Source organism: Thermobia domestica, chromosome 1 (genome assembly GCF_964235325.1).
Source record: "Thermobia domestica chromosome 1, izTheDome1.hap1.1, whole genome shotgun sequence".
NCBI lineage: Eukaryota > Metazoa > Arthropoda > Insecta > Zygentoma > Lepismatidae > Thermobia > Thermobia domestica.
In genome coordinates this window covers 256,756,929-256,774,950 of record NC_137454.1, presented here as the reverse complement: position 1 = coordinate 256,774,950, position 18,022 = coordinate 256,756,929, and positions in this window count along the sequence as shown.

Sequence of the window (18,022 nt, the reverse complement as noted above, 5' to 3'; positions counted from 1 at the left end):
GAAATGTTGGTCTGTGACTAGGGATGCTTGAGAACATGTGTAAAAGGCCACAGAACTATCTCTGTCTTTCTTCATATTGATATCATCAGCTGTTGAGACCCCCACTTCCGTTCCATTAAAGATTGTGGGTTTATGTCTTTGTCTCAGTACAGCAACTACATTCAACTTCTGTTGCTAACTTTATCAGAACAAGCCTAAAACACTTGGTCTACTCTTTTGAGTCTCTTTGGTTCAATTACGGAAGGAAAAGAGCCATGGACAATGTATAAGTAGTTAACAGTAACAATGTGAACTTCTAAAGGAAGGAATTAAATTTGCAATAATTAAATTGAAAACTCGTCCAAGAGAATCTACTTAACCTTCTTTATGAATAGTTCAGCTTCGTCCTCATTTGCTAATAAAATTAGTTCCAAAGTTTGCACTGAAGTATTCTTCATGCTTGTCTAAAATCTCATCGTCAGGAAACCTTAAAACAAACTTGCTCAGTAGATATATTAAGGTGAAACAAGTAAGAGCTGCTTCCACTTCCTCCAAAAGATATAGTTAATGTTCTGCCAAAAATGTTCTAAAGAAATTAATTAAGCACAAACTGAGGGAAAATGTATAATATAATCTAGGCCTTGTTGACGATCAAACGAAGGCTTTATTTATTTCAGCTTTACACACTTGCTTTGCCATTGTCAAGGTTGTGTCCTTTTTATTTCCAACATAATGTGAAAAATTTTGGTTTTAATTGTCATGAAAAGAAAGTAAAGTGATAATAGTATTTACGTCACGTTTCTCTTCCTTGTTTCATTGAAGCGTCACTGCCAAATGACAATAGCAGTGGAACATTTTACCTTTATTTACAATTTAAGTTCACATTAAATAAAGAGAATCTAGAAATAATATGAACATTTAATATTAATTAAAAATAATAAAGTATAAGCATAAGGCGATTTTTAAAATTAGCAATGTCAAGTCTGTTATAAAGGAAACGGCTGACTGACATTGTGAAATTTTCAAGGTTTTAAGCATAATGAGGAAGGGTTGTTAATCTTCACTTCCCTAAAAGACACTTCATATAATCCTTTTCTGAATACAAGGATTCTTCTGAACAATAAACAAGAAAAACAACCACCACTTTCCATGCAGTTTTTAATGCATTCTTTATATCAATATTTAGTCTAGGAAAATTCCCAGCATTAAGGGGTGGCCGAGAAATTTCATTTCCTACTAAATAAAAAATTTTGTATTCCTTTGTTGTGATTTTAATTTTCTGGAAATGTATAGTGATTAACCAAAAATTAGAGACAAAACACAGTAAAATCTATCTATAAAGAAACGTTCTCTTTATTTTTTTAATGTCTTGGCAGTAGTTTTCTATATTGCTTGCATTTTCAAAAAATGTAAATTACTTTGTGTACATAAATGTAATTGACAAAATAATTGAAAAAGATATAGTTTGCAACACTTTGCAACATTTAAGATATGTGAAGTAGATGCATCTCTAACATTTAGTAGTTGCTGGTGATATGTTAGGTGATCGTCTGTAGTGCGTCAGGCAGGGTAGTGTGCAGAGGCATGTTGAAGCGGACAGATGATGGTGATACAAAATGGGAGACCTATGGGTCCACATTTGTGTGTGCGATTAATTGGTGTATGTATATCTAAGGTGACCACTGTGTTATGTGTATCGCGGGGAACAGTGTCCATGCGATATAACAAAATATAATGTTTCTCCACTTATTAATACGCATTAATTCACGTACTACTAGGTTAAAACGTAGTATCTGACTCAAGTAACAATGGACTCACTGTTCTTTAAAAGCCATTTCAACTTCAATAAACCAAACGATGCATGAGCATATCTATACTAATCTATAAAGTGAAAAAACAAACGATACACATATGACTTCTATCTGAAAAGAAATACAATAGGGGTAAGATACTGCTAGCACCCGTAAGGGCTGGGAAGGGGTGACATGTGAAAAGTTTTTTTTTTTTTTTTTAATCTATGTTAATGTCGAATCAATAGTGCCTGACGTCGTTGAGAAGAAAAGTGACAATCTTGATGCAGTTTAAGCTCAAGTTTAGCCCTCATCGGCATGGAGATGAGAAGAGGTGAAAATTAAAATATTCAAAATGACCTACATTAGTGTCAAATGCATGATTTTTGAGGTCGCTAAGTCGATTGGTGACAACTTCGATGATAAGTTAAGTTTAAGCAAAAACAGGAATGACAGTTGGCCAAGGGAAATAAGAGGAGCAATTGCGAAGCCGTTGTTCGTCGTTATTGGTTTGACTGCAGGAAAAATCTTCCTAGTGAATCACGAATGTAGCAATTGCACTTCGCTGCAGCAAAATGTATTGTGCATTCGAGTTTGAGCAAAAAAGTTTAATAAAAGAGAACATGCCGATTAATAAGATAATCAAGAAATGTGATTTGCGACATTGTGATTTGGAAAGATATTGCTTTAATTAGTCGAAGGATAGTGGTAAGCTATGATCAGAAAATAGTGTAAGAGGCACTAAAATAAGTTAAAGAATAGGATTATGCCAATACTGTTTATGCTTACTGTGTAAGACATAGATCTGATAGTGCAATTAGATTTATGAGTACAGCAACAACACAGTATGATTGAGGATAATTAGAAACTAGATTTCCGACAGTTCTCCTTAGCCTACCAAATAAATAACATGTTGTTAGATGTAACCCGATCAAGATGAAATTTTTGATTCGACTGAAGGAAGAATCTTTCCAGAGTATGATGAATGAAATAATTGTATTTCGCTGCAGCAGTCAACTAATCGAGCAAGTACTCAACCGATCGAGCTGAAATTTAGTACACAGATGGTGTCATATCTGCAAGGACGATATCAAATATAAACGGGTGGTTACTAAATAACAAAAGAAGTAAATTAAATAAATAAATAAATAATTCGTACATAGTGACTCTACCGAAATGTGTGATATATTGAAATGTTCCATATTTTACTGAACAATGTATAGGTTCATACTTATATTGACTTATATATCGAAAAACATGTACTATCAATACCAATAGACAGCGTCTTATTAATTGAGATGAGTAGAAGTGATCGAATGAATGATAACTATGAACTGTCTTAATTAACAATCTTTCGTTGACTTCACGGAGTACCCTAGATCTCCACACCCTAATAACACTATTTCAATTCCTCCAGTAACTAGATGATAATACGCTCTGTAGACGACAAATATCGATCGCTGTTACGGTATGATTATTTTTCATTCAAGATAAGACACTGCCTAAAGTTGTCATCGATCTCGGTGACAAAGACATGCCTCTCGCAATAGCATATAAGTCGTTTACAGCACAAGGGATTAAAGTTCAACTAGCAAAGTTGCGAGAAAACTATGTATATCCTTGAAGTTCGTGCTTCGATATCTTACAAAATAATATCTGTAAATAATTTCCTAATATCTCAACCTAAGGGATTGATTCACATTAAGTAATGTTCTTTTATTATGCAGATGTTCTTCACTGAAAAGTAATCATATCGTATAATTTCTTGGATATCTATAATATACATCATAAATATTAATTTTATTTCCTAATTGTTCGCAAGTTTTTTCTCGTTTTCTCAAGTTTGGATCCCATTTCCGTGTCATTATACTCACAAATTGTTTAAGTAAAGGAACGCCATTTATGAGCATGCAAGCAAAGACATGCATCATGAAAATGCAGTCAAATTTCAGCCGACGAAATACATACCGGTCATGTGTGTGTTTCTCGATCCTAGTCTAAATTTTCAAGATATCCAATCCCACTTTATATCTTTCATCTTTCTTCCGTTATCATGTCCGTTATTTTGTATTAACAAAAACATTATTATTAATCGCATCTACTACTATCATTAATCTTTTGTACAACAAAATTAATATCGTTATTCATCAAAGTATTAGTCCCAGAAATTCCTCAAATTTTTATATATAAAGAAAACTAACCACCTTTATGGTATAACAAACACTGATTTATTGATATATATAAAATTTTAAATGAACATTTAACACGGATAGCAATAAGATCATGATATCGATCAGGTAGGACCATGGATGGAACATTTTTTTAGATTCAATGTATGTATTATGGAAAATTACATCGAGACTTAGGGAAAACCGGGGTATTTGGGAACACAAAGGTAATGCCAAACACCCAAGTTTATGCCCAAGGAAGCTTGTTAGAAAACATACGATTTTGCTGCACGCTAGCGGAGAGATCTGGAAAAGTGTAGCATAAATTTGATGACAGTCAGTTGAGTGGATTGCCAGGAAGAAGACGTTTTGTTGTTTTTGCCGATTCATTTATAACATTGATTCAATAACCTGTGCAAGATAAGTTGGCTCTTATCTATATTGTTACAGATAAGACTACATATTCCCATATATTTGAGCATTAGTTCTTCGTCATCTTACTACCCTCTACGCAGTCAAGAATTAGTTTCAACTTTAACAATAAAATGGCGTCTGATGGGGAAATGCCAGACAGAATGTTTGCCATTACCCCGGAGTGTTCGGGATTGCCCCATGGTGTGAAATAAATTATAAAAAAAATGAATTGCTTTTTTTATTGAAAAGTAAAAAATAAGTTAATGAAATTGGTTTGGGAAATAGATCATTTCTTGGTAATAAGCGTTATTAGCTTTATTAATTAAAATAGTTTGCTATATTTATTATTTTAGGCCATTAGTAGCCTACTTCACTATTCTATATTCAACAACTCTATTTTAGATATGATTCTTCTTCATAGGCTGCAATTTTTTCTCTGTGTGTGATTCACAGAGTGTTTTACAAATTTATTTAGCCTAGTAGCGTCCATTAGCAGTTAGCCAATTTTGTTCAGCCTATTAACCGCATTTGAACATTGGACTAATAAAGAATATTGTCCTTGTAAACAAAACATTAATGTGCATATCTGTGATTTCTTCAATTCCAAATGTTTTCATTTTAATGAATATTTTATTTAATGCACTGTTATTTCTGAATTTGATTCATACGAGTCCATTTTGTTTAGCCTATTACCTATTAGCTTTCATTTGTAATAATTTTTAAAATGATGAAGTTTGGTCATGTTTCTTATTAACTTGAGTTATGTTTGTAATTATAATTCTTATTAAAGATTGAGATACTAAATTACGGTATAATTTTAACTTATTTTAATGCATTTCGCTTCTTTTGTAAAGGAAAGTTTAAACAGTATGTTCGGGATTACCCCGATCACTGAGGCAATCCCGAACATAGGTACATTTTTAAAACATCTCACTGATTGTTGCAAAATGTTAATTTTGATTTTCCTCTGCACTTCAGTAAACAGGAAAAACTCGAAGCTTTCTATACACAAGAAATCTTAATTTTATCTATAAAAACAAAAGAGTTATTTATAATCAAAGCTTAAGTGTTCGTGAATACCCCGGTCTCTCCTAATACTCTACAATCTATATTTACATTCATATATATATTAAAATGCTACGGTATGATTATTTCTCATTCAAGATAAGACACTGCCTAAAGTTGTCATCGATCTCGGTGACAAAGACATGCCTCTCGCAATAACATATGGGTTGTTTAGAGCACAAGGGATTAAAGTTCAACTAGCAAAGTTGTGAGAAAACGATGTATAATCCTTGAACTTCGTGCTTCGATATCTTACGAAATAATATCTGTAAATAATTTCCTAATATCTCAGCCTAAGGGATTGATTCACCTTAAGTAATGTTCTTTTATTATGCAGATGTTCTTCACTGGAAAGTAACTATATCGTATAATTTCTTGGATATCTGTAATATACATCATAAATATTAATTTTATTTCCTAATTGTTCGCAAGTTTTTTTTCTAGTTTTCTCAAGTTTGGGTCCCATTTCCGTGTCATTATACTCACAAATTGCTTAAGTAAATGAACGCCTTTTATGAGCATACTAGCAAAGACATGCATCATGAAAATGGAGTCAAATTTCAGCCGACGAAATACATATCGGTCATGTGTTTCTCGATCCTAGTCTAGATTTTCAAGATTAGCTTTCAAATCTTTCATTTACGGTTATGTGTGATTTCACGTTTAACAGACACAAACATTTTAAGTATTTGTACTTTAAATAGTCTAAATTAATTAACTATATCTTTTTCATAAAGTTTATGATATAAAATTATTGTTCAAAGCCTTTGTATTTTAATGAGCCTTCTCTAAAATCAATGCATGTGAGTTGTGCTTCCATCGTCCGAGTTCTTTTAAACTATGTTTATATGTTTGTGGCTTTCCTTTCGACAATGAGATCTCGGAAACTACAGGCTCTAGAAAGATGACGTTTTCACTGATCGATTGGAAATTTTGAGTAGATGTCCAGTTCTTATTGAATATTTAAAAAAACCATGGTCATTATTTCTTTATTACCATTTTTTAGGGTACACTGGAAGCGTTGCAAGAAAAAAAAAAGCATCATATCCTATGTATTATACATTCCAACACCACAATGTTGTGTATTGGGGTTGTATATGTCTCAGGCGTTTGTTCCATGGCCAAATAATAGTGAAAAAGGAAGGATAACCATTTCTCGAGTCTTAAGATAAATCTTTATTTTTTGAGTGTTTTGCCCAATGAACACCATATACAACTGACATTATAATTAATTGTATATGTAATGTATTTGCTTATTACATACTGCATGCAAGAAGAAAGAAAACACTGGTCATACATGAATTAGAAACTCCAACCGGAAGTAGGCTTAAATCTTGCAAACGGTGCGAGATATTGAGAAAAAATAATCGAAAAAATCTCCCTTTTATGATACCCCTTGCCGATTTTTTTTAAAAAAAATCAAGACGTCTTTCACTTGTGTCTGTAAAGGGACATGTACATATGTTGTGAGGAATGAGAAGGAGATTTATGCTCATATGCGAATGATGCGCTGTGTAGAGAGCGCAGGTTCAGCTAGTATCATTTAAAAAAATTAATAAAATTCTAGGTCTAGATTTCAAACAATAATTTATACAATCTGAAAAGTTTATTGTAATCCAGCCAACTTTAAATATGTTACAGTCACTAATAATCACTATTTACCAACAATCATAGTTCAAAACAATTCACTTTAGAAACAAAAAAAATCCAATAGTGTTTACAGTTGTTATAGAGTACCCCCCTTTAGATGGAATTAAGAACTTGCAAGTAGTAAATTCTTTCACTTGCAGTATCCGCCTAAATCTATTTATATTCAGTCTCAATTTCTAAATCAAATTTCAGTTGAAAGTTTGAATCTCTTTAACCGCAAGTGTGATACCACCACCACGATTACACTGATTTGAAAAGTAATCTCTCTCTGCCAGAACGAAAACATCCATATACTTTAAGAAAAGAATCATAAGAGTTTTGATTATCACTAATCCAAGATTCTGTTACAGCTATAATATCAAATGAACAGTTCAGAATAGCAGTAAAAAATACTTTTGGCTCTCAGGCCTCGAACATTTTGATACCACATGTACAATTACGTTCTTTGCTAACTATTTCTCTTCTCAATGTTAACCTGCTTTTCAGTATTAGTTGTTACAAGTGTCCCACAGAAAGGACTAATTAGAATGCCTATAGCCCAAATCGAAGTGTCATTTATAATTTCAAAATTCATATTAAACGCTTACATAAAAAGATATATAAAGTATCATATTAAGTTTTTAATCCCGTGCATTTCACATAGGTGAAATTCCCTTCATTTTTAGTATTTTCAGTATCACTTTCTTTAACAGTTGAATCAAATATCGTTACAAAAAGAGCTCTTTTTATACTTCTCACTACTAAATTAACTTTCTCCATATCACAACCTGAAATCAATTACATTGACTTTTATTTGCATTTGAACTAATACTAAGATTTCTATTGTTAACTACTCTCTTAGTTTTTTTAAAAAAATATATTTTGTATTCTCTTTTTGTTTCTTGAAATATCTTGGACCCATTGCTCCGTGTTTTTATCATACAAAATATCTTCTTGATTATTTTAATTAAAATGAATATTTTCCGATAACATTCAATTTAAGTAACAGGATCATTCACATCTAAAATATCTGGATTCTTATGAGAATCAACTAATATTTCCGTTTTTTAAGCACTTAGTGATCTTTTTTCACAATTATTTTCTTAAGATCTTTATTCGACTTTAATTGAGCAATTTTTCTTTTGAACTTTTCAAGTTCATTTGAGAACGAACTTTTCAGATCATTTGATTTACTCTTCTCAACATTTCTCAAAAGGTCTCAACCAATCAAATTAGAACATCACTACAATTTCCGCCATGCAAAGGTGTAATATTTCTATCATCTGACCTAATAGATTCAAAAGCTCTCCACTTATACAAGAATCACATAAAAATTTAGACAGTTGGAAAGAACTGTCATTATACTGGAGCCATGTCCCCATTTTAGTGTGAGATTCATCACAGCTGAAATGACATCTAATTAAATAGTTGTTACATTTGATAGTTATTTACTTCCATAAATACGCTGATTACAAAATGAGCAATTCTCTGAAGTAGGAGTCAATATATATGCATGCCTCCGCCAGAAAATGAACTCGGTTGGCCAAAGGCCCTTGCGCTTACCGTTTAGACACGAGATAGCTCAAGAAAGAAAGAAAAAAAAGTAAAATCAGAGAAAAATCAAGAGCGAATCTCACTTTATAAGACGTGATGCAAAGTTTCATGTTTTTTCACTTTTAGTACCACGATTAAATTTTGTCATTAACGATTAAAATCTCACAATTATTTCAGTGATTTCTGCTTCCCAAAACTTTCATTCAAAGAACCAGTCACCATTTGGTTGCAAACAGGACTATCTTATCATAGCTGTCAAATCTTATCTGTTTGTGAATTAGACTTGAACGCTAAGCATTCAGAGAAACGCTTAAACACGTTTTAAGCAAACGGAGTTAATACGGAAATTCGCTTAAACAACTTTTAAAACCATCTTAAATGAGAATTTCATGTCTCTAACCTTGAGACATTCTTAAGATATGGACATTTTATTATAATAACTGCCACACACACTTTTTCTCACATATTTCCAAAATCCCTATTTACTGTCCAAATTTCAATTTTCTAGCGTAAGCAGTTTGACCTAGACATTGATTTATTACTCTGGACTTATTTTTCTATAAAGAGATAAAACTGAGAATTTAGAGGGGAGAGGAAGGATTACAATTATCCCTCTCTGGGTACCGTTCCAGTCAACTACTGCTTAATGGAGAATTCAAACAATGATATTAGTATTAAAATTATTGTTCAGTGACCATATTTCAGCTCATTATTTTTTCTTGTATTGTTTTATTTGTGTGTTGTGACTGTATAGATTACACACATATATGTGAGATTAAACAGTTCTATTGCAAAGTTTATATGTCACGAGAATAAAAATGAAATTACCTTACTAAGTTAATTAGTAGGATTTCTTTCTTTCTTTTATCTTGCTAGCTAGTTGTACGAAAGTAAAACTGTGACCTTCCCTAATTAAAACGGTTTGCATTCACTCTCGCCACAAGTACAAAAGGTTAAACACTACAAACTAATTGGCACAATCTCTCTCACACTACTTCTATATAATGCAAGCGAAATAATAGCCTCTTATTCTTTTATATATGTAATACTATTTGTTAGCCGTATTAAGTATTTTTCCTCACATGAAAATAAGTCCTTCCACTTCTTAAATGTAATTTGCATATTCTCTTTTACTTCCTCAACCTTCATGGTTGAATTTCAAAATATAGGTCTACAAGTGAGATTTTTTTTAACGTTTTAATTAGAAACAGTTACTTCTTTTGCTTCTTTGAGTGATTTCATCAATTATCTTTCTATTCTACAAATATGTAATTAAATTTTATATATATAAAAATCGTACAAAGTATAGTTATCTGCTAATATTTAGTGGCGAACAATTTTACGAAGCTTTGTTGTCGGACTTAGTTATAACTATCCCAATATTTACAAGTACACTGAGAAAAAAAATGTAACTGGCGTACTTAAAAAGATAAGTTACATGTATAATTCCTGTAGCTTTTAGACTTAACGTACAGCAGACGTATAACTGAAAACGCATGTTTTGTACTACTTTCTGTATAAGTGTTCCATCTATACGTACTTTCCGTATGAAACAATGTAGGCGGTCAGGATCTCACATACAAATGGACGTATATAACATATAGCTGACGAAGGTAACATAAGTATATGCATGTGATATACGGAAAACTGTTAGATGCCAGACATCCTGTAATGGCATGATGTAACATCTGAGGGCAGTGCCTATGTAGCATACGGATAACGTATACTCCGCACTGATTTCTATAGTAAGCAAGAGGATACCGTATGTTTGTCCGGAGAACGGATTTTTCTCTGTGTAGCATATGCATCACTATTAGGAATACGTGTATTACTATTAACATTATATGTGTTACCGTTAGGCGGAAACAAACAACAGAAGGTACAATCTGCTATTTAACGGGATGATCTACCTTTTCTCGGCACAAAAATTTTTATATTGGACCTTATGGGGAGAACATGGCTACCGAGTGTTTTTAAGGAGTGTAGTTTACCAGAAAAATCTCGAAATGAAATATTTGCGTTTAACGTCTCACGATTACGTCCTTCGGGCGAAGGGAGACGATGATTAACGCTAGGGGAGCCATGATGGAATAATTGGCGGAAAGAGAATGTGGGAAGAAACGGGATTACCCCGAGAAAACCCACAGACACGATGTTGTCCACCACAAACTTATTTGGGAAGGATTCGAACCAGGAACTCCACGCACCAGAAGTAAGCGCTCTATCACTGAGCGACCATGCTCCCGTGTGGTTTACCAAAATTCCTTTATATACCGGTATTTATCCTGTCTATCTGCGGTCTTGTCCAAGAGTCTACAAATTGGCGTCCGTCGGTCCTAAAAGACAAAAAAAATTTCAACTACTGATTGATAAATCATTATCAATTTTGGCGAGAATGTAGAGGGTCAAACATCAGGAATCGAGATCGTTGATGAAGATGATCCATCTACTGGAAATGGTAGAAATCAACCATTTTCACTTTTAACGTTGATTAATATAGAGGAAGGGCGTAATAGCGAGAAGCATTTTACTACAGCGGATTAAGCGTTCCAAGAATACATGCAAAATCCATCCTTAACTTTTTAATAAACCCATAAGTTATAGAAATCAACTGCCACTTCCGTTTTGAATATTAATTGAGAAAATACCATGCTATATAAACCCAACTCTCTCACGTGGTGTATATATATATATATATATATATATATATATATATATATATATATATATATATATATATATATATATATATATATAAAAGTAAATAAATGAATGAGCAATTTGTTCCCGTAAAATAAAACCTTTCAACAGTTGTTGGTAAAGAAGTCAACACCTTTAAGCAGTACAAAAATCAGTTTTTCTCGGAAACTACGCATGAGGACTTACACTTAAACATCGTCTAATTTCGTCAGCTCAATGTGATCTATCCTTCCATACCCGTCTCATCTTTAAACAATATTGTAGTAAAACAAAAAGTTTGATAAAGTAAATACTGTAGTATCTTTGGGTTTGTAATACGTGATTCTGAAGATCCACATGACCTGGGGTATTCCTGTGACCCGGTATGATTCGGAGGCGATGAAACTTCGTCACACATATGGGGAGTATCGTGAGGCTGTTAATTTAATCCTAACAAACACGATTCTCTCCTCTTTCTTTATCTCTCTCCTCACTATATTTATAATTTTCTTTCTAGTTTGTTATCTGTGACTATGTATGTCAAAGCATTGCACTGAAATATAACTACAAGTTTTATCAGAATATACAGAAAAGATAAGCTACATCTTTTCATATGAGGAATCGTCGAAGTTTAAACGAACAAACCTGTAAAACTTATCATCTTGAATATAAAAATACTGATGAGCTCTCAGTGTATTTTTAAAATCCTTTTTGTATAGTTTATGTTGAAACACCACTGCATAATTTTTTAGTATTTGAAAACAAATAAACATGAAGTTATCTTTGGAATTTTCAAGATGAAATCTTGATTATGAAACATCACACCGAGAATCAAACAAGTAAATGTTTGAGTTCAAATAGTGAACATCTGTACGGGTTAGCACATACATACATGGGTCGAATACGGCACGAATAGGCAAGCATACACCGTAAGTCTGATTGAGCATGACTAAGCATTGGTGATTTCACACTGACGAAATTGTACGGACTCCGGTTAACCTATGCTGGAGTCCCAATACGAAAGCGCTTACTAGGTCTGAGAAGCGAGATCCAGGCCCAAACAAAAGTCATGACTCAAGTGACTCGGTAACCCATGACCCATTCCATCATTGTTCTGTAAAAATCATTTGGCTACATACCTACTAACATCCATACTATTAATAATCTAATAGAAAACGGATGCAAAAAAAAGCTAAGTAATAATGAAAAATTAACTGGCTATTTTTCACTTATATTTATAATGCTTATTAACTTCTAAAGTAGGAACAAAATAATATTTTTATAATGAATTGAAATTTAAGAATGCATTTGATATTGATCGTCTCTGAAGAAAATGAATAATTCACTTGTTCATTTATTTTTAGCACCAAGTTGTGGGCCTACGGTTTAATGTAGAATCTGAATCACAAATGTTTATAATCTGAATCGAATCCTGTATCGTGACTTATGCTATGTTGCCAGATCACTCATATACATCAATACGGGTTGCAGAATCCATATTAAAATAACTAAAAAAATGTTCGGCCGTTCCTTATTCAAATAGAGAAATACATATCCATATTTTTAATAATTATTTTTCTTTACATTAATTTGGAAGGCATGCGACTTTGTTATTATATTATAGAACCGCTCCTGACTATATTAGATGCCAAATTCGCTGAAAGAAAGTTGTAACTAGTAAACTGGTATTATTTCTCATTATTTCAAAACTAAATTTCCTAGATCCATTCCGAAAGTGCAAAGAGTAGACGAATCACATTCGTAGCCAGAACATTAAGACAGGGGGGTCAAAGATTCTTTTAACATGATGTTTACCTTATATTTTTGACTGCTTAGTTTAGAATTCATATTTATATAATCAAACAAATGAAAATTTCAAAGTAACTGAGCCCCACTTGCTACTCTAGCTACGTGCCAAGGGTGAACGAGTTGAAGTTGGCTACCCCTTTTCCTCCCTTTTATTTTGTAAAGTTCATTTCTACTCAACATCTTATAAGTAACTGGTATTTCTTCCATTTTGTGTTGCTTCAAAGAAGTTGACTGGGAAGTTCTGACTGTGCAGCTGTAGGCTATATGGTGTACTATGCATTAAAATAGATTAGTTTTCCGTATATTCTTATGTTAGACCCTTTTGTTTACACAATATTAACAATATCCGATTAATCTATTAATGTTTGCATACAGCATGTGGTCTTGCTGCTTGACCGTAAAATCATAAGAGCAGCAAACGGAAGAAAACCAAACATTTAACTCCTTTCATTCTGTTTTGATATTAACTCATTCAGGTATATCGTTATGAAATATTCGTATCGTAAAATTAATTTTCGCACAAACTTGAACCTTATTTTCGTAAGAGTAAAAGAATCCTTCAGAATTTTACAGCTCAAGAAGGAAATAAATTCTGAAGTTACTGTTTTGTTTTAAACTTTATTTATTTATTTATTGAAAGGTACACTGCAGTCATTACACTCAATTACAGTACTTGAAAACATTACAGAATTAACATTAAAGCACTTACGTAATTAATAATGGTACATTTCGTTTTAAATCCCTTTGCTGTGACGAATATATTAATACTCGTATTATTTTTCACCATTCTGTTAAAGAAAGGGCAAAATCTCATATTGGACAATAAGGTTCCGGGTAGTCCCAGTTTAATTTTATTTACATGAAGAAATTCTATACTATCAAGTTTGTTGTGTAACAATTTGCATACTAATAAATGGAATGTCATTGATTGTTCTGTAGATTTTAAATTATAGTCTAGGATTTTATACAGTACTTAGCTAATAGATTAGAGTACGATTCAAGTTTTGGATATAAATTTGTTTGTCAGTGTGAGAGAAATCTGAAAATAAAAAATAAAAAATGAAATAAATTCTTTAACTTTTACGTCCTATGGTTATGCTTTTAGTCTAACGGAGACGGAAAATTTATTTTGAAATGATCTTGAATTACTCTTCTATATAAGAATGAAAACAACCTTTGAAGACAAATAAACAAAAAATATTATCTTCTTCATTACAGGATTGTGTGTTATGACTTTGCGTATGTCATCCTGTTCCCACAGTTAACAGGAGTTCTCTTCTTCAAAGATAAACTGAACACATATGGCTGTCTGACAGCATTAGTTTTTGCTATCACTATGAGGACACTCAGTAAGTATTACAATTTAACATTTGTAGTCCATATACTTGAGAATGAGATATGTTAATTCTAATAAACGACAAAGCACAAATGGTTCACTCTAATATGCATACATTAACCCTTATGTTAGATACTGCAATTTGCATAGTTGTTTTAAGTTCAAATTCAAGGTTTACGTCCTTAGATTTTGTCGCGCGTATACGAAATAAACACCATGCACGCATTATTATATAAGTCCTAGCCCTCAACCTGGAACAACTCTGTAAGTTGAACAATTTTCACAGAAATTGTAAAAGTTGAACTTACAGTGTTAGACAAGTTCTTCCGTAATTAAAATGTGTAGTAAAACTTGTATGTAAAAGGATTCCTGCTTAATATTGAATTGCACTTCTCTCAAATTAGTGCTTAGTGTAAAACTTCAATTCTCTTAAGTGCATATGTACCGTTTAGCCGTTCACCACCAATGCTACATGAGACATGGATCTTCAGTTTAACGTGGGAACCCAAAGCACATTATTTTGTTTTGAGCGCTCTTGCTAGATTCTTAGGGTCCAATAACTGGAAACTTTCAAAGAACAATGAGACAACAGTAGTGTAAATGGGGGCCTATATGTTTTTAGTACTATATATTATTACATCATTGTAACATTAAAATATTACTGATATTTTATTACAACATAATATTTTCTGTGCTTTACCCTTACGCAAGGAGTAACAACTCTGTACTGGAAATAAAAGAGCATAAACTTAGATTATGTCACTCCAATCTGCTTATTACCTTCGGTCCCATAACTATTTACTTGTAAGCTTGAGTTTTGTGCTTTTGGTCATAATGCAACATGAAGGACAGGACCTGTTATTAACATGGGCTCCGATGGACGACCGAGACTTGAATCGAATGTAGTGTACGTAGATTATCATAGCATGATCACTCCTCAGTGTAAAGTGCTCATCTCTTGGCGGATTCCATGTCAGAAGGGCCCGGACAAAAGGGCGAGGACAGAAAGGCCCGAGTCAAAACGGCCCCGCGTCAAAAGGGCCCGGGTCAAAAGGGCCCCGCGTCAAAAGAGCCCCGGTCAAAAGGGCCCTGCGTCAAAAGGGCCCCGGTCAAAACGGCCCCGCGTCAAAAGGGCCCGGGTCAAAAGGGCCCCGCACCAAAAGGGCCCTGCATTAAAAGGGCCCCGCGTCAAAAGGGCCCCGGTCAAAAGGGCCCGGGTCAAAAGGGCCCCGCGTCAAAAGGGCCCGGCGTTAAAAATGCCCGGGTCAAAAGGGCCCTGCGACAAAAGGGCCCGGGTCAAAAGGGCACAGCAACAAAAGGACCTGAGTCAAATGAGCCTCATGTCAAAAGGGTCCCGCGAAAAAGGGCTTGAGTGGAAAGAGCCCGGGTAGAAATAGTCCCACGGCCAGAAAGCCTGAAATCAAAACAGAAGTGGAAATCAAAGATGCACGAGGGGATAGTGCCACCTTAGTAAGTAGAAGTGATTGTCCAATAGAAGGAAGAATATCAGTGGTTATTAGAGACAAAAAGGAAACTTGAATAGTAATCTTAATTAGGTTTGGTTGCTGTTTGTTCTGCAACAATCCCTATCGCTTAAGTCGTTTCTCGATGAAAGTTTGCTTTCAACCGCGTCTCTCTGAGTTTGTAGACGTGGAAGACCCGGGTTCGATTCCCGGCGGGATCTCATGTGGTTCGAATTCCACGTTAATCAGTAGGTCCACATCTCACAGCCTCGCTGCTGAAAGGGATGCTAAAGTGAAAATCATATCATATCATATCTCTAAGTTTATATTCTCGAGACCTAGCCCAATCAGACTATCTATTAATGACTGTTCCCTTAGTTCTAAAATTCAATTTCTGCCCCTGAATCAAAGTAGAAAAATACGTATTATATGAATAATATTATCTTGAAAACGTTTCTTTAATTTTGGTGTAAGAACATACATGTGGATCTCCATACAGGGTTAGTCAAAAGTATTGGGACAGAACAATAATAACGACACGCGTGGACGGGGGAAAATCAAATGTTGCAATTGGTGTTATTGCAAAAACTGCATTGGCTTAGAGTGTGGTCACCGTGGAAGCCATTTTGAATTGCACTATATTGCGGATCGTACATTTTTTAATGGAAAAGGCTATGATCTTACACTTCAGTTTAGGCTTTATATTTCCACAAATGTGAAGGTGAACTCATTTTTGACACATTACCATTTGTTTATGACACAGGGTGTTTGACATATGTATCTAATAGAAAAAAGTATCATGACTGGGCAGTAACAAAGAGACAAATGGACAAAGGAAAAGTAAATGTTACAGGTTGGTATTGGTGTTAAAACTGCGTTAAGTGATGATGGCACCCAACTTGAATTCCGCATATTATATACCATAAAATATTTTCAAATAGACAAGGGTACTTGTGTCACATAAATTTAGGCTAGAATCTTGCTACAAACGATAATCTGAATTATGGATGCGCACGAGACAAGATTTGAGGTTGTCTCGTCTCAAAAATGTACTGTAAATGTGATGTCTCGACTCGAAAAATGTGCATTTTTCTATTGGAAGAGCTGTCTCGACTCGGATATTCTGAGGAAAATTCTGTCTCGACTCGTGCGCATCCCTTACTGAGACGACTTTTGACCGATCTCTATTCATTTACGCGATAGTGTCTGCTAAGTTTGACATTTGTTTCTAGTAGAAGAAAGTATTTAGACAGGTAACTAATAACTAATATTTCATTGTGTTCTTAACGTTTCTGTTCGTTTGCTTGCGTTTGTAAAATATTGAGAAGTTACCACATATGTATAACATATTTTAATAGTAAGTATATTTGTGATTAATTGTTACTTTACGACTATAAAGCAATAGAATGCTTTTAATGTGCAGCTTCGAATATTTGGTAGAGCTCAACAACGTCGTTCAAATAGTAGTGGAGGATAACGATGTTTCTTCTGGTCAGTGTATTGTACCATGTAGAGTTAATACGGGAAGGTCATAATGGTAGAATTGCTAGAAAGAAACCATGTATTACCCAAATTAAGAAATATAAGATTTTTCTAGAGTTTTTGAAACTAAACCCCAAAACTGGTGGGAATGTTTCTATCGACGAATTTAAGTTAAACCTGCATGAATATGATGGTAGAATAATAGTGTTTCGACAAGTAAATACAGAAATAAATGTCAAGAACTTCCAGCCTGCTTTAAAATACAGAAGAAATATATCTTAACGTTCTTAGAAGGACTTCTAATTTTATCAAGATATTGATCCCAAACAAAGTATATGTTGTAAAGTAAAGATTGCTTTAAAACTGCCCAAAAGTTCGCTAAACCCCACCACACAGTACCGGCTTTAATCCCATTGAGAATCTTTGGAACGAATTGCAACGTAAGGTCAATATATGCGAGTTACGGTGAAAAAAGGTTTGAGAAAAGCATTACCTACAGATTGGAACAATATTTCCCCACACTACACCAGGAAAATTGTAACAACGATGCCGAAATACTTAAAGAAAGTTATAAATCATTGTGTGTTTGCTATTAAATACTAACTGTATTAACTTGGAGGGATAAAATAATTTTAGAGGACATTTTACAGTAGT